The sequence below is a fragment of the Mirounga angustirostris genome, unplaced genomic scaffold, assembly GCF_029215605.1.
Source record: "Mirounga angustirostris isolate CCGP_5_RB_7025 unplaced genomic scaffold, mMirAng1.0.hap1 SCAF_17, whole genome shotgun sequence".
In the NCBI taxonomy this organism is placed as follows: domain Eukaryota; kingdom Metazoa; phylum Chordata; class Mammalia; order Carnivora; family Phocidae; genus Mirounga; species Mirounga angustirostris.
In genome coordinates, this window is record NW_026991725.1 from 37,815,699 (window position 1) to 37,833,986 (window position 18,288).

Consider the following 18,288-nt stretch of genomic DNA (forward strand, 5'->3'; position numbering starts at 1 on the left):
TCTCATGTGCTTGCTCTCTCTCATTCTCTCTCTGTCAAATAATAAATAAAATCTTAAAAAAAAAAAAAATACTGGTTTCATACCGTGCTGATAACGGACTGAGGTCCGCCAGGGTCCCCACTCACCACTGGCGCCTCCTCCCCTCCCATGGGATGTTCCTTGGGACAACAAGGGGACCCAGCAGGAGAAGTGAGCTGCTGCTGGTGGGACGACCCCTGAATCCCCAGCCCCGCCTGGGGGCCCCAGGAAGACATGGAGCACAGCGTCCTCTGCTGGCTGGAATGGGAACATGCCCCGGAAAGAAGCCCAAGTTAAAAGGAAGCTCAAGTTCATTGGCCCTCTGGCACAATGTTCTTTTAGAGAGGAGCTCCAATGAATTCGTGGCTTCGAGAACAAGGAGAAAGTGGGAAAAGGGATAAAGATGAGCTGACTCCACGGATCCTCAAAGACATCTCTTAAGTTCAGGACTGACAGCCAAGGAGGTGAAGTCAGATCACCCAGGCCAGGGAGGCAGGACATTCCTGGCAAAGCAGAAACTCTGTTTCTCAAGCATGAGGACTGAAGGAGAGATCACGTGTGACCCCCTGGTCGGGGTGGGGCAGGGAGTGTTGGCATTGACAGACGGCCATGGACAGCATGGGTGGCTGGGTGGGGGCATTGAGCTGTAGAACTTGGCAAGGGACACACAAGTGAACTTTGAGGGGTAAAGCAGCACCAGGGGGTGAAAACCACAGAAGACGCTGACCCAGTCAGGATCAGCCAAGAGGGCCAAAGTGGAAATGGGCTGCCTCTCCCCTTAGTGAGCTTCCTGTCCACCGAGGTATTCAAGAGAGGCTGGTGACCCCCACCCCACCCCCGGCAGGAATCAAGCACAAGATAGGGGTAGGACGACATCATGATAACCAACAACCTGATGAGGTGAGTCCCATCTTTAGCCCATTTTTCCCGAAAGGCACAGAGAGGTTGGGTAACTGTTCAAGATCACAGAGGGCCAGTGCTCCCTGCGGGCTGACCCTGACTGCAGAGCTGTCCTCACCACTCCCTCTGTATGGCAACCCCATACTGGGCTCAAAGGGCCTGGCTGGGGCTGAGATGCTTGGGTTCTGTTACAAGACCCCTCACTGCCCAGAGATGCTGGGGCTCCTTGCTGCTCCCTCCCCCAGCTCCCACCAGGCCTCTGGCCAGGGTGTCCTCACTGGGAGAATCCAGAGGCCATGCCCTGACTCAGGGCAGGTCAGAGGGGAGCCCTGAAGCTCCCAAGACACTCCCTTCCCACTGAAGACAGCGCACCCCGCACACCTGTCAGCCCCCACCCCCACCCCCCAGCCACCCATGCTGTCAAGTAGGGTTTATGGAAGCCTCAGCAGGTGATGCCTTCCTGTCTGGGAACAGCACCTCTCAGCAAACTGACAGGTAATTGGCCCCTAAATCCCCTGGGAGACACGGGGAGGATGAGGAAAAATTATGGCTGTAGAACGGAGTCTTAAAAACTATATCACCTTTGCTGACAGCGTAATTACTCCTTTTTCTTGAGATTTAGTGCAGATCTCCAATCCTTAAACAGTTGAGGGGTATTTTAGGGCTCTTTCTTTTCCATTCTCTCCTTCCCCTCGGTTGGTGACAGTCGGATTCCTGGCACTGGCCGGCTTGCTGCCTCTCCCAGGAAGCAGAATGTCCCCCGCTGACCATGTGGAAGGCCACCCCGGGGAGGGGACGGCGGAGAGACCAGGAGGAAGGGGCCTTGACTCAGGGCTCACTGGTTGGGCCCTCCTGGGGTGGGAAGGCTCGCAGTCCTGAATGACCCCCGGCCACCTATTTGCACGTAAAGGGAGGTCCTGGGGCTTCCGGGACCCTCCCCTACCGATGCGGCCGGGACCCACGCATAGTCCTTGGCTCTGCTGGGGAGGCCACCGGCAGGCAGGTCCATCCCTCAGCCTGAAGGGGTCTCTGGTGTGGAGCAGGCTACAAGCCCCAGGGGCTCACTCCTCATCCTCCAGGAGCAACTTAGCCCAAGAGCTAACCCGCTCATGAATGCACCCCTCATGAGCTCTCCTTGCTCCCCGTTTCACAACCCCTGCCCCTCACCTACTTCCTGGGTCAGCCCCCAAATAAACCACTTGCCCCCAAATCCTCATTTCAGGGCCTGTTTTGGGGAAACCCACACTGAAGCCCCCCACCCAACCTGGCCGGAGTGCGTGGCCACTGACTTCTGTTTGGAAGTGGGTGTTCTCTGAACGAAGAGGGACAGTTTGGGTGGTCCCAGGGCTCCTGTTCCATCAGCTGCAAAGTCCTAGAGAGGCAATGGCCCTTCTCCCAAAAGTAAGGAAAGGGGTTTAGGAACCTGAACTCTGGAAGCCCCAGGAATCCGTCACCCTCCCTCCTGCCTCTGGGTCCATGTGCAAGGGTCTTCTGTGATACTGACTAGGAGGGGAGACTAGGAGGCCATGTGACAGCCTTCACTTCCCCTAGGCTGTCAGCATGAGTGGGCCTGGGATCGGGGCCCCTGACTAGCACAGTCCTGCTGCCCCCCCCATTCCAAGGGGCTCAGGAATCAGAATGGGGGCTCTCTCTTTCAGGAGCTGTCAGGACAGCAGTCTAAGAAGTGGAGGCAGAGGGTGGGGGCACATTATCCTGGGCTGACACTGGCAAGGAACCATATTTCTCCTGCTGTTGAGAGACTGCAGGAGGGTCGGAGTCCATGGCCAAGGGCCAGTTCAGGGGGACAAGAAAGCGTGCTGGCATTACAGAACCTGGACTGGATTGCCCGACAGAAGAACCAAGCGGCACCTGGAGATCTTGGAGGATAGGAGGTTTTTGTTTTTGTTTTTTTTTTAATTTTTTAATTTATTTATTATTATTAATTTATTTATTTGACAGAGAAAGAGATAGCGAGAGAGGGAACACAAGCCGGGGGAGTGGGAGAGGGAGAAGCAGGCTTCCCGTGGAGCAGGGAGCCCGACGCGGGCCTCGATCCCAGGACCCCGGGATCACGACCTGAGCTGAAGGCAGACGCTTAACGACTGAGCGGGGAGAAGAACCCGGATTGGTGCGCACGGGAAGCAGAGCAGGGAGAAGAACCCGGAAGAGCCCCGGGGCAAGGACTGGGACTCTCTCACTGGCTCGGCTGGCCATCTTAGGACACAGATTTTCCTTACCACTGGGGCCAACAGATCCAAGCCAGCTCAAGAAGGCGTTGATAACTCCCAAGTGCCAGGGTTGGCCCTAGAGTTAGGGCTAGACTTGGGTGCTCATGGAGACACCTCGGAGAAGACAGGCAGGAGCTGAGTGGAAATTTCTGTTTCCTGAAGTAGCCAGGGCTATGCCTGAGACACGGGGCAGAGTTGTCCACACCCTTAGACCTTCCCAGCCTGGAGTGTCCAACAAGATCGCAGTGGGGCCTGGGGGTGGCAAGCAGAAGCTGGCTGCCCAGTCTCGGTTCCTGTTACATTTTTTTTTAAGTAGGCTCCATGCTCCAGCATGGAGCCCAGCGAGGGGCTTGAACTCACGACCCTGAGATCAAGACCTGAGCCGAGATCAAGGGTCAGATGCTCAACTGATGGAGCCACCCTGTGCCCCTCCTGTGACATTTCCATGTGATCTCATCGCTACATCCTCCCCATCTCACCAAGCTCCCCAAACACTATACTCCAATATCCCCTCTCCTGGGGAGAATACCAATAACTCACATTTACTGAGTACTTACTGTTTGCCCAGCAGTGTTCTGACCCGTTTACCTCTATGAATCACTCAGTCCTCCACACACCCCCAAGAGGAAGGTGCTATTTCTTACCCCTGCTTCCTAGATGAGGAAGTGGAGACACTCAGAACCCACTCGCTTCATAGCAGGGACAGGGTAGGAACTCAGGTGGTCCGGATCCAGGGTAGGCTTATAACCACTAGTCTGCACGTCCTTGAAATTGATGGCTAACCTCAAGAACATGAACTTGGAAATTGGCATCTTCTCTACCCTCCCCTTGCTCCTCTCTGCTTAGATCTGGGTTACTTTTCCCTGGGTAGGGGTGATGGTTCATTCTGCGTGGACTTGACTGGGCCAGGGGTGCCCAGACATTGGGTCAAACATTATTCTGGTGTATCTGTGAAGCTTTTCTGGTGACATTAACGTTTGAATCAGTAGACTGAACAGATGGCCCTTCCTGATGTGGGTGGGCCTCATCCAAGCCTTGAAAATCTGAACAGAACAAAAAGGCTAAATAAGAGGGGGCTGCTCCTGTCTGCCTGGCTGAGCTGGGACATCAGCGACTCCTGCCTTGAGACTCAGCCAAAGCACAGGCTCTTCCTAGTGTCCGGCATGCAGCTCCAGGGCTGGGATTCACTCTGTCTGCCCTGCTGGTTCTCTGGCTTTCAGACTCAGCCTGGAACGACACCAAGTCTCAAGCATGCCGACTACAGATCTTGGGAATTCTTAGCCTCCATAATCACGTGAGCTAATTCCTGATAATAAATCTTACACGCACACACACACACACACACACACACACTCATGTGTACACATGGATATAGGTACCCATACTGTTGTTTGGTTCTGTGAATTCTGTTTCTCTGCAGAATACGGTGGGGTTGTGCACTTTGCATCATGAGCAACAAAGGTCTCTTCCTTGGGGACATCACCATTGTCCAGGTCAATGGAACGCCACTGGCAGAGGCCTGCCTTGGAGAGATGCAGAGGGAAGGGGTGACTTAGCCTCCAGCATGGGATGGATAGATCAGAACTGGACGTGAACACCAGGTGAGAACAGCCTTGGGACTGTCCCAGTTCCAGTCACAGTAGAGAATAAAAGTAGGGGCTATTTGGCACCATCCAGAATCCAAAGCCCCTCCCTCTGTTTGGAGAAAAGTGCCCAGTATATGATCTAAACATGCCAGTGACTCACTTTGCCAGCCTCCCTTGCTCACGACCAGACTTGGCAGATGCACCCTTTCGGGACTTTGCATCTGGAGCTGGCCATGCAGACAAGCAGGATGAGTGCAGAGTGTGCGCTGGTGGGGGTGGGGGGTGGGCAGTAGTCACCATCCGGTTCCCAGAGGACAGCCCCATTGTGTGGGGGCTTCCGTGGCACCCTGATTCCCAGGCCCCTGGTGCTCTGTAGAGGTGTGGAGGGTCCTCCCCAGACCTGGGATGTGACTTTGGCTGTGGTTCTGGCTGCTTCGCCATGGAGCTTAGCCTGCCCAGTAGCCTCTCACTGCATTTCTTTGCTGCTGAACCCAGGCAGCATCAGCCTCTCCGGCTGGAACCCAGACCACTGCCTGACCTAACCCACGTGGGCCTGGCCTTCAACACTCTACCCCCGTCACAGAGCTTTTGTGAGGAGCGAGTATTCAAACCCAAGGCTCAGTGGCTCAAAGCCTGCATTCTTAGCTGCCATGATCCCTGGGCCCTTTTCTCCTTGGATTCTTTCCCCTCTGCCTTAATTATGCCAACAGCAAGGGAGAGGGGGAGGAAAACCACTGTGTGGAGCCGGGCCCGGGAGCCAAATTGTTTCTGAGCTGGATGCTTTTCTCCAAGCCTTCAATGAGGTGTCGGCAGCTCCTTAACTCCAGCCACGGCGAGAACGCACCCATAATATATATTCACAAGCTGGCGATGAAAAGCCACACGACTCTCGGCCATTAATCCTAACTCAGGCGCTCCACGCGGCGTCTGACGATCCTACTTTAACACAGAAGCTCATGAACGCCTCGGTGCCAGCAGTGAGCCCCAAACCCACGGCCACGGCCACGGCCACAGCCACGTTTCACCCAGCGCCCTTACATCCCAAGGGCCACATCAGTATTTCATGGCTGCCTCAGTGGCTAGTGACAGATACATTAATGAGCCAGCCCCGAGCTATAGGATGTGCACCAGGAGAGAAAACAGAGTTTAAGAGATTAAAGCACTCCACCCCCGTTCTCGCACCCCAGGTGGGTGAGTTGAAAGCCTCTTCCCTGGCGAGGGTGAGCGGAGACCATCATTTTTCTGGCATTGATCCGTGGGTTTTTCATTTCCCAGGCACTTTGCAGGGAGCGGCCGGGGCGAGGGGTGTGCAAGATGAATCTGGGAGGCTCAGGAGGGGCCGAGGAAGCGAGTCCGAGGAAGTGCAGGGGATATGGAGGCAGGGAGAGCTGCCGGGGGCCCGTGTGGCCACGGAGGAGGCAGCTGGGCACTGGTTTGTGAGTTTTACAGATCACTGGAGCCCCAGGGGGGCGCGGGAATGGGAGGCTGCAGGCCATGCCCGCCGGGCCCCACATGGCTGGAGCCAAACCGAAAGTATTGAGGTCAGTGCATCCAGAAGCACGTTTGTATTCCAGGCACGGGGCCTCCCTCAGCCCAGCCCGGCCCCCTGGCTCTGCCTCACCACTGCAGCTCTCCTCCCCACCCGCCTCTGTCCCCTCCACGCTCTCTCACTCCTCTGCTGCACTCGGCCCCTCTCTTTTGACCTCCGACCCTCCTCATTCCCATTGGCCAGTAGTTCGATGGTCTTTCCAGCAGGTGCCTCCTCTCTGGGTGTGAGGGGCCACTCAGAGGTCTGCTCCCAGGACTCAGGGGCCACTTGGCACCTCCCAAGCAGGACTCGAGGCTGCCTGGCCCCCTCCTCTGTCTCCTGCAGAAAGCTCTTTGGACTCCAGCCTGAGCGCACATTTAGTATCTGTGACTTCGCAGTGGCAAGCCCTGGTGGGTTACTTAGATTCTCCAGGCCCTGGCTTTGTGGACAGTGAGGTGAGTGGTGGCCGCCTTGCGGAGTTGCAATGAGGTTCAGTGAAATGCAAAGTGACTGATGGACGCCGTTGCCCTCACTAGCCCGGAAGGTTGCAGACTGTTTGTAGAGCTCCTCTACTTCTCTCTGAACCCCAAAGTTTTCGAAAGTTTGAAGGAAGGGAGGTGGGTGGCTTTGTTTTCTCTGGCGGGGATCAGAAGTTTCCCCTGGGATGGACACAGCCCGCACAGGACGGTGGGTGAGTAGTCAGCTCAGAAGTCAAATCCACGGAAGCGGGATTCCAGAGCTGGACAAGGGCCACAGGACGTGGCTGTAGCCCCTCCTTGGGTGTGAAAGGAGCACAGACCACTTTCTCCAGATTTCTGGGGACAGGGAGTCTCCCTCGGACACGGCTTATTTGCCTGCTCTGATTGACCCCTAGTGGGCTCCCAGATGTTCATTCATTTTCCCCTTCTACCTGTCCCGGGCACAGACCTGAATGCCCTTCTGGGGAGAGTCTGTGTGACCCTAAAGCAGGGCAGGGAGGGCAGGGGGGCCGACCCAAGGCCCTTGCCTGGGGAATACCAGTAGCCGGCAGTTCATGACCCCTGAGCCCCCTCCCTGCCCCCACGCCCAGAGCCATGTGCAAGTCAGCAGAGTGGACAACACAGGCCTCGCAGGAAAAGGCCGTCACTGCCCCTGCTAACAGCGGATGGCAGTACCCACCACAAGGCCCGGCCAAATTCAGAACAGAAAAGTCATTAGTTACACTTGCCGGATCCCTCGAGGAGAGCTGGACTCTGGTCAGCGGGGTGGGGGGGGGGTGCCCTGGGAATCTGGTGTTGCCAAGCCAGTGTGAGAAGGAGCGATGGAAAGGCTGGGAGATGCCCCTTACCCTGACCCCCCACTCTGGGACCTGCCGCTCCCCGTGGTTCCGGAGGCCTCCTTCTTCCTCTCCTTCCGGCTCAGCATTCTGCAGGCTCATGAAGCCTGGAGCAGGTGCACCCAGGTCCACATCCCAGCACGTACCCCTGGGTTACCTTGTGCAGGATTACACCTTTCTTTTCTCAACTCTAAAGTGGGGACAGTGACACACCAACCTGCTGCGTGGCCCTGTGGGGAGGATTCAACAGATTCATTTATGTCAAGTGCTTGGAATACTCTTTGCACATAGAGGGGCTGTAGGCACGAGGTGTTAGGATTCATCCCCGCCCACTTCTTCGAGAACCCGTCCCCCCCCCAGCCCCCCGGCAAGGCCAGGCTGGTGCTCTTGGCACTGGGAGGGGATGTTTTGCTGCTAATCCTACTGTCACCACCGTCTCGCTGTGGGGCACAGACTGGGCCCTGAGTGTCCCCTTCCTGGAGCTTGCCGGCGTCGTGACCACAAGCAAGAGCAGGGCATAAAAGAACTTCATGTTCTTTAAGGAGAAAAAGGAGGATCAAAGTCAGCTTGCTATTATTCACCCTCCACTAGGGAACCATTATGGCAGAAAATGTAGGAGGAACAGAAGGGATGCTCAGCATCCCGTGCCAGCCTCTGGGCAGGCAAGGGACACTGCCTTCCACCCTCCACAGGAACTTATGTTTTTCTATCTCTCCAGACTTTGAAGAACTTCCTTCCAACTCCATCAGCGTTCTTGCTGTGGGAAACAGAACATGGTGCTGAGGGAATGTTCTAGAAGGGTATTGAGGTGCACTGAGTCGATGGGAGAAAGCAAAAAGACTCGGAAAGTAGGGAGCAAGGGGGTCCCGGAGGCTGGGCAGCAGGATCTGTCTGACTGTGTCATTTCTGCCACCATGGTCTCTGGACACAACTCTTGCTCCAAGAGGCCACTGCAAACAAATTCCAACTGTGCTTACGCGTTTTCACCAGACACTCCAAAGTTAAAGCTGGAGTGTATGCCGGGCCGAGCTGGGTCACCTGGCTGGCCCTGGTTATCAGGGGGAAGGAGAGGAAGGTCCTTCCCTTGCGCAGAAGAGCGGGTGGAGCAGAGCTATAGCTTGCAACTCAGCCCACAGTGTGGGGCTACCCCAGATAAGCCAAGTCGGCTGCCCGTCCGTGACACTTCTCCCTCGTCCTCCTCCCCTGTTCACCTGTGATCCAGCCAGGGTCAGTGTTATACTAGCAACTTCCCCAAGTCCTTTGCTTTAGGGCAGACAAACTGAAACCTCCCTAGGGTGGGAGGACGGCGAGAAGATGGGCACATTACAGAGCAATATTCTGAAGGAGAAGAGAGCCATTTGGGCAGGAGGATGGAGCCAGTGAATTTGGCTTGTTTCCTTATAGCGGGGGCAAGATTGATTTTATTCATAAGTACTCCCAGTGATCTTGAGCTCTGAAGCAGGCTGCAAATGGCTGCAGAGCAGTCCCTCTGAACTTCCCTCCACCCACCATCACCACCACCACCACCATCACCACCACCACCGTCACCACCACCACCATCTCCACCACCACCATCACCATCACCACCATCACCACCACCACCATCTCCACCACCACCATCACCACCACCACCATCTCCACCACCACCATCTCCACCACCACCATCACCACCACCACCATCTCTACCACCACCACCACCATCACCACCATCTCCACTACCACCATCACCACCACCACCACCACCACCATCTCCACCACCACCATCACCACCACCACCACCACCACCATCTCCACCCATCTCCACCACCGCCATCTCCAGCACCACCATCTCCACCACCGCCATCTCCAGCACCACCATCACTGCCACCGCCATCTCCAGCACCACCATCACCGCCACCGCCATCACCACCACCACCACCACCATCACCATCACCATCTCCACCACCACCATCACCACCACCACCACCACCACCATCACCACCACCGCCATCACCACCACCGCCATCTCCACCACCACCATCTCCACCACCGCCATCTCCAGCACCACCATCACCGCCACCGCCATCTCCACCACCACCATCACCGCCACCGCCATCTCCACCACCACCATCACCACCACCACCATCTCCACCACCGCCATCACCACCACCACCATCTCCACCACCACCACCACCACCATCACCACCACCATCACCACCACCACCATCTCCATCACCACCACCATCACCACCACCACCATCTCCACCACCACCACCACCACCATCACCACCACCACCACCACCACCACCATCTCCACCACCGCCATCACCACCACCACCATCTCCACCACCACCACCACCACCACCATCACCACCACCACCATCTCCACCACCACCATCACCACCACCACCATCTCCACCACCGCCATCACTGCCGCCGCCGCCACTGCTGCCACCCAGCCCAGACCCCGCCCTTTCTTTCCTATGTGACCAACTGTATGTGTTCAAAGGAGGAAATCCTCGGAAAAGTGGCCCAAAGAGCCTGCTCCTGCAGAAGGTGGTGGGGACCTCAGTGTCCCCAAACCTTACCCAACCATTTCAAATGGCTTTCCATCTTTCAGTCCACCCCACTTTGAGGCAGTGTCCACATGTGCTCAGCACCGTGCCTTCTTGGCGTGGCCCCGTGCATCTACCTCCATCCCCACTGTGGAAGCCTGCTTCTCCCCACCACAACCCAAACGTGGCACAGCCTGTCCTGTCCCCACTGACTGATGAGAATAATTGGGGCCCATCCTCCACGGACCCTCTCTGTGTGGGTCTGTAGACAACGGATTTCAAATTGATTTAAAGCCTGTGTCATGCTGGCTTAAAGAAAAATCCCCAAAGAAATTAACTAGTTTAACATTTGGGGGATACTCAGCAGAAACTGCTTCTCTAATTATAGAAGAGGCACCTTCTCCCCAGGAGGAGAGAGGGGCCCGGAAGTTTGGACACGCTCCCTGGAGAAGGCAGAGCCAAGGCTCCCAGCATGACTTGCCCAAGGGCACCAGGGTGTCACTGGCTCTGGCCTCCAAGTCCCCCACTTCCCAGGCAGAGTGAAATTGGCTTCACTGATGATTGGCTCTCTACCCGCTCAGGCCTCCAGCCAGCAGCCAGACAACCCCTGGCGCGGGCCCCAGTCTGGCTTTTGCTCGTCCCTGGCCAGCTGCCTAAATGATCTTCCTGTGTCCAGCCTCCCCCTCGTCCCTCCACCCCCCGACACTGCCACGGGGTAATCTTCCTCCACATGAAGCTAACCAGGTCACCCTCTGGAAGAAAGCCCTGGAATGTCCCCATGTTGCCTACAGGATCTAGGTCCTCGCTCCTGAGTAAGGCAGGAACGGCTCTTCTCCTCCTGGCCCTGCCGCAGTCCCCAGCCCATCTCCCCTGTATTCCCCATCTCCTGGAGATGGTGACTTAGTCACACTGATGTTTTGTACAACCCCACCTGCCCTCTGCCCACAGCGCCCATCACCCTGGAGCTGCTGCCAAATTTGCTTCCCTCCCCAAACCCCGCAGGACATTGCCACTGCCTCGGGGCCTCTTTCAGAAGGGATCATCACTCGCTCTTCCATATGCTTCCTTACTTTCCTATACATTTGGTCCACACACGCTTGCTCACTGTTCATTTGCACATAAGTACCATGTGGGGAGCCATGCGGCTGAGCATCGGAGGCTGATCGAGGCCAGGCCACCCCGCACAGTGCCTGGGTCACGGCCTGGGAAGGCAGTGTTGTGTTAAATCACAAGCTGCGAGCGGTGGGCAAGGTGGAGAGACACAGCCCGGCCCCCAAGGGGCTCGCCCTCTCCTGGGAGACAGGCTCTTCTGCCGCACTGTCTTCCAAGCGGCCCCGGGGGGTGTCGCTGTTGCTTGTTCACCAACAAGCGACACTCATCTCTTCGGTATGTGTTTTGGGTGCAACTTTGTTAGGTCCCTTAGATGCATCACTTCATTGAACCCCGCGGTTCTGGGCCTCACGTGGGAACTTGTCAGGAATGCAAATTCTTGTCTTTCCCCAGACCTACTGGCAGACTCTAGGGGCAGGGTGGTCTGGTTGTGCTGAAAAGACCCTCCAGGGAACCCCGGTGCGCACTCAGGCAAGCAGCCACTCCGCGGGGGTGCAGGAGGTTACACTCCCAATTTGCAGGCTCAGGCATGTTATGGGACTCATCCAGGATCCCCCAGTGAGGCCATGTCTTGACCGGGGCACGTGGTAGGCTGCATTGTAGCCCCCTAAAAGACACCGTGTCCAACTCAGACCTGCGAACATGAGCTTATTTAGAGAAAGCATCTTCGCAGATGTGAGCAAATTAAGGAGCTCGATACTAGCCATCTAGGATAATCCGGACGAGCCCTAAATGCCATCACAACTGTCCTTAGAAACAGGGAGGGGACCTTCGACCTCCATGAGGAGAGAAGGTGGTGTGAAGACCAGGCGGCATGTGGCAAGATGCCCTCACCGGCCAAGGGTTGGCAGCAGCTGGAAGAGGCAAGAAGGGACCCTCCCCTGAGTTTCCCAAGGGAGCCCGACCCTGCCAACACCGGATTTCAGACCCCGGCCTCCAGAACTGCGAGAGAATCGTGGTAAGTTTTTATAGCAGCTCCAGGAAATGAAGGCCCAGTCACCAGGGCTGGCGTGGCTCTCAGGGATTTGCTCAGACCCCACGATGAGGGAGCAAGGTGCTTGGTAAGGATCCCATGGGACGGGCCTTTCTCTCTGGCATCTTTCCATCCCAGCCAATGGGTTCCCTGAGGGCAGGAAATGGGGCCTGCTTCTCTTTTTATCCCCAAGCTTTTGTTCAGGGCTTGATCCAGTGAATGTTGTCATCTTGGGGCTCAGTCCACGGCTAGGATTTTAGAGCCAGCTCCTTGGCAGGGTTAAGGTTTTGGTGCAGGAAGAAAATCCTTGTAAAAGTTTTCTGAGGCCAGAGGAGATACTGAATCGTCCCCTTTGAAGGGTTTCTCCTCATGTTCATCTCGGAAACAGTCAGATTAATGGAATGTGGCTTCCTACACTTTAACTGATGTCAACCTAAGCTGTGGGCCCGGCTTGTCGAGGTGAGGAAGGGGATGGAGGGCCTTCCCTTTGGGGTCAGAGGCTCCCCTGCCCGGCCCCAGCCAACTCTGCTCCTACTCCTCACCCTCCCCCAGATTTTAAAACAAACGTCAGCTGCCAGGCTGATCGATAGGCCCGCTCATCTGTGAGGTTTGAGGCTCTCTCCACAGATGTAATCAGGGCTCCGGAGACATCCTGGCAGCGGGCATGTGGGGAGGGAGCACAGGAATACATTTAATCAAGGAACAGATGGGGAGCTGATAGAGTGTGTAGAAAAATCAGGTTTCTGTGATAACATTCTCTTCCACTCAGCCTCCGCGCCCCCTGGCTTCGTCGGCAGAACTCCCAGTGCCCACTCCAGCCCTGCCCTTGCAAAAGCTGCTTTTCCCAGGAAGCTCGGGGCCCCCGAGGCACGCGTGGCGGGAGTGGGGTGCAGGCCGCTGCCTGCTGGGCCTGTCCTCCCAGGCCGCCCCGTTCCTTAGCCTCCTCCGCGTGGAGCCTCTCCCAGCAGAGCCAGAGGAGGCCGGGGAGCCCGAGAGCTGCCAGGCCAAGCTCAAAATCCTCAGCGCAGAAGGCTTCTGAGGTGCCGTCCGCTGCAGAGAGGAAATGGAGCTCACCTGTGCATTGGAGGCTTGGCCACTGCCAGGTTCACAGCCCCTCGCACCCACCCTTCCCTCGTTTCCTCCAGCGGTAACTCCATCCAAGGAGAGGATGTATCAAGCAGCAATTCTCAAGTGGGGTGACTGCTGGGGTGACATTTGGCAGTGTCTGATAGTTACGACTCAGGGAGGATGCTCTGGGCCTCTCTAGTGGGTAGATGGTCACAGGATGGTCCCCACGACACAGGTTGGTCCCACCCACATGGCAATAGAGCCTGTCTTGAGAAATCCTGCCCTGGAGAGCCAGATACCGGCAGGGGCTTTCCTCAAACCAGGCTGACCTGCCTCTAGGTGGGTTCCTCTGGCTTCTTCCCCATCTACAGTCAGTCCTCAGATTAGCACATTCATTATCTACCCAGGTCCATGCATGCGCATGCATTCCAAACGATGGGGCATGAATCGGGTCGCCGTAGCGCTGGGGATCGACTCGGGCAGGATGCTTAGCTCTGGGAGTCTCGGGACTTCCCGTGATGATGGGGTTCACCTCGTGATGATGGGGTTCACCTCTTGAGCTGCACCTGCAGCTGTGTGATCTGAATAGTAGGTGGGTAGTAAAGAGGTAAACGTATGAGAAAATTTCCCCTCCTCCTTGTGGGCTTGATCTCTTATTTAGTCTGAGGAAATCCACCTTATAAGTGAGGGGTTCTCTCTGATCCCCCTCCCCACCTTGCCTGCTGGCTTCACTCTGGACCAGACATCTTTCTGTGACAGGCCCATGGCCAGCAGGCCTGCAGAGGGTGAGGCTGCTTTGTGTCACCTCCCTTTGGCCTGCTGACGGCCCCCATCCCTCCCTGATATCTCGGCTATAGGGAGAGAAGGCATCCTGTCTTTGGGGTCACCACCCAGAGCTTGGGGTAGCCTCCTGTGGCAGTAGCTTCGAGACCATGCTCTTCCCCTCTTGCCCAGATCTTCCTAATAAGACTTTGATATCGATATATTCTTAGTAATCACTTAAATCCTCTTATTTATTGGGTGTTTAGTATTTCCCAAACATGCCTAACTTACGTCACCAAATCTTCTCAGCCAGCCTCTGATGCTGTATTATCCCCATTTGACGGATGAAGAAAAGATATCTCAGAGAGGTCAAGTAACTTTCTCAAGGTCACAGAGCCAGTAAGTTAGCATACCTGGGACTTGAACCCTTAACTGACTCCAAAGACCATCCTCCTAGTAGTGCTGCTCCCTGTGGCCCCTTGCTCTCAAAGTGGCCCTCACACCCACAGACTGCACTGCCTAGAAGCTTGTGGACAGGAGTCCCAGCCCCGCCCCACCCCGCCCCACCCGAGTACCTACTTGGCTGGGCACACTCAGTTAGAGACCCGGGGACCGGGGTGCATTCCAGTGCTGACCTGCGGGACCGCGACAGCTATCCTGCTCGCTCTGTTCTTGGTTCTGGCACCAGCTCTGCTTGCCCAGAGGGGTTGGGGCTGGGGGCCAGACACGGGGGATGAGGATGTGTCAGAGGTGCTAAGGGGCTCGAAGGAACTGACAGGTGTGGAGCACATCTGGGCCAGTTTGGTCTGGCCTATGGGATATCTTACCTGCCCACCTGCCAGGTGGCCATCACCGTGTCTGGCCACATCCCAGCCTTCTCACTGGATAGTCAAGAGTGCTAACTTCCCATGTGAGGATTGCCCCTGCTGCCCACTCCCTGGACCCCCTACCCATCACCTGACCCCCACGGACACTGCTGATTTTGTCTGCTTTCTAGGCCTGGGAATCCCACTCCCACACCTTCAAGAAGAAGCTTTCTCCTGGTCTGAGACCTACCCCCGCCCCTCTATCCTGCATTCTCTTTCCCTGTAAGAGTCTTTGCCTCTCATTGGAAACCCTTTCATCTCCTGCTTGAGCTGGGACTTGGGGCTTCTCCTGGGCATCTGAGGTGTTGTTTCTGTTACCAATTAGAATATAAAAGTACAGCCATTTATCAAAGGTGTACGTAGAGAATACAAGGACTGCACTACGGAGAGGTGTGGGTCTGGGCAGCCAGACTTGGGGTCCTCTAGTGTGTGCTCCGTCTGCTCCATGCATGGCCAGGGGCTCGGGGTGCACGTATAGAGGTTGCCCTGCTGATATCATTTTCCCATCTCACACAGAGGTACGTGGCTCCTTTCAGTTCCGTGAGTAAGTTCATAATTGCAGCCAGCAAGAGGCAGCAACCAAATTAAACCTCTGATGCCTACTTTGGTTTGCCTCTTACCTCACCTGATGTGGGGAGGACCAGTGGTGAACTCACTCTCTACTGGGGGTGGGGAGTTTCAATGTATCCAGAAAGTTCTGTGACTAGGTTGTTCTAGTGAAAGATTGTGGTTCACAGGATGACTATGTATACTTTAGATTTATATATCCATTTCAACAGCATTTCTGTTCAACTCGGAGACAATGAATCATATTATTTATGGGAAGGTAACTTCCTATGATGGAAACTGCTAGAACTCTGCTGGATTGAGTTGCCACTCTACCTCTTGGTGACTCGAGGCAAGGGTCTTCAAAGATTTTTAAAAGTTGTTCTATTGAAAAGCAAGTAGATTTATTCTAAATTGTCAGAAGGTTGTATTAGGACCCCTAAGGAGAAGCAGCAGGGAGATATTTGGATTTTTGATGATTATAGTTAATAACAGTAAGAGCTAACATTCTTGAGCATTTACAATGTCTCAGGCACATGGGGCCTTCTCCTCCAGCTGTTAAGGTTCTACCTTGTTCTAAAGAGAATCTCCTCGGGTTTCCTGACAGGGACCTGTTGGGAAAACAGTCTTCAGAAGCTAGATCTGATTGGAAGAAACCTGGCATCAGCTGAGCTGTGTCCTCTATCAGGGCACCCAGTCCTTCTCCCTGGCACTGCCCACCAAGAGCCTGATGGGAAGGGCAGGCCCTCCCTTGGCTTCACGTCAGAGCCTGGTCAATATGCTTGGGGTGGGACCAGGGACTGGCTCAGTCGGTTACGCGTCTGCCTTCAGCTCAGGTCATGATCCCGGGGTCCTGGGATCGTGTCCCACATCGTGCCGAGCAGGGAGCCTGCTTCTCCCTCTGCTATTCCCACTCCCTGTGCTCTCTCTCTCTCTGACAAATAAATAAATAAAGTCTTAAAAAAAAAAAAAAAAGGACTGCTTTGTACCCATGCCCTGGCCTGCAGGGGGCCTGGCTGACCCGCGAGGAAAGGCCAGGATGGAGGTGTTGCCCCTTCCAGCTACAATCCAAGAGCCCCGAGGCGGTGGGCCTTGGTTCCCAGCAGGGAGCCCTTACCGCTGGGGATTAGAGATGGTGAGGGAGGCCTCGAGCTGGAAAGAGTAACATGCAAATCAGCATCTGACTCCAGTACTCCCAGCAGGAAATCGGGCACAACCTGCCAGCCCTGACAGGAGGCCACAGTGACGAATGCCTCCCTGACAACAGTCAGAGCACAGTGTTGGAACGCAAGAGTAGGGATGGGGCTGCACAGTCCACTGTGTTCCTGGGTAGGGCCGAAAGCCACCGAACCACCCAACACAGAGATCCCTGCCATTTTACAGATGTGCACACTGAGGCTCCATAAATGTCCACCGTGCCGACGTCTACCCAGAACCCTGACCCTCTTAGCGTGATTATAAATATACGGTCAGTCCTGGAACTACTCTGGAGGGCGGTTCTGCCCAGCTCGCTGGCGGCTCCACCCAGAGAGTGCTGTCCAGTGTCTGGCCCACAGTGGGTGCTCAGGAAACGTGCATGGAAGGAATCGGTGGGGGCCGGGGCCTGGGAAGGGAGAGCACCCAGCACCAAGCTCCTGCCCTCCTGCCCCCCACACCAGGTCCAGAGTTACATCCGCTCAGCACGCAGACCCCGGAGATGTTCTGGGGAGACAGGCACTCTGTGAGTCAGTGATCGGCCTCCTACGGGACAATAAAAATGACTAATACATTTAAAGCCCATGTAAGGCGCCAGCCAGGTGAGCACCCCTCGTTTACAAGACTGTGTGAGTCCAGAATTTTCTGAGGGAAATAAGCCATCCCAGTGGGAGCTTCCAAGGGGCCAGGACAACTCCAGGGGCTTCCTGGCGGGCAGGGGCCAGTGCCAAAGCGGGGCACACGGCTGCAGCAGTCTCCCTGTATGCGGCCATTTGGCTGGAGCGCAGCACCCGAGAGCTGGTCCAGGCCCCCGTGACCAACTGCCCCCCGCAGCTTCTGCCTCCAGGTCCCGGGGCCTGAGGCATCAGCTGCCGAGCCTGGCACTTCATGGCCAGATTGGGACTGGCCTCGCCTGGAGGTCTGTGGCCCCTGGAAACAGGTCCAGGGAGGCCAAAGCTACACTTACAGACCCTGAGCACTTGCCGTCGGCTTCATTCTGGCTTCCACTAAAACCTTGGGTGTGCAGAAGGCTGTCCGTGGGGCCTCCATAGAGCAATTTCCTCCTCTCCAGAAAAGACAATGGACGTAAAGCTCCTAGAATGTTGCCAGGCAAAAAACAATCAGGCAGGAAACCAGGCCTGCTGACATTTTCACAGATTAAGTCTCTAATCACGACACCATCAACTGTGGGGGGCGGGGGGGGGGACAAAGCCAGGGGGCAATCCCAATCATTTCTCCTGGGTCTCGTAGCTGGGCCAGTGCCTGTCCCTTCTTCCTGTCCCCTCCCTTGTGCCTCCGACCCGCTGATCCCTCCAGCCAGGCACCAGCTAGCCGCCCAGGGAGGGACAGTCAGTGCAGTAAGAGAAATTTCCATACAACGTTCTCTTCTTTTCAAGGGCCCCCTTCCAGGCTACAGATGTGGTGGCCAGAAAATGCACCAGGCGTGACCTCCAAGGAAGGCTGGACGCAGGCAGTGCGGCTCCTGGTCCAGCAAGGAGCTGCTGAGCCTGAGGCCATGGCCTATGGGCCGGCCCTGCATCAGTGATGAAGTTGGGTGGGGTCTAAAGGCCCCCTTGCCCCCACCACTTTGGCCAACTTCTTCCTCTGTCTCATCCTCTTTCCTCCCCATCCTTACACAGGGCTGAGCCCTAATCAACAT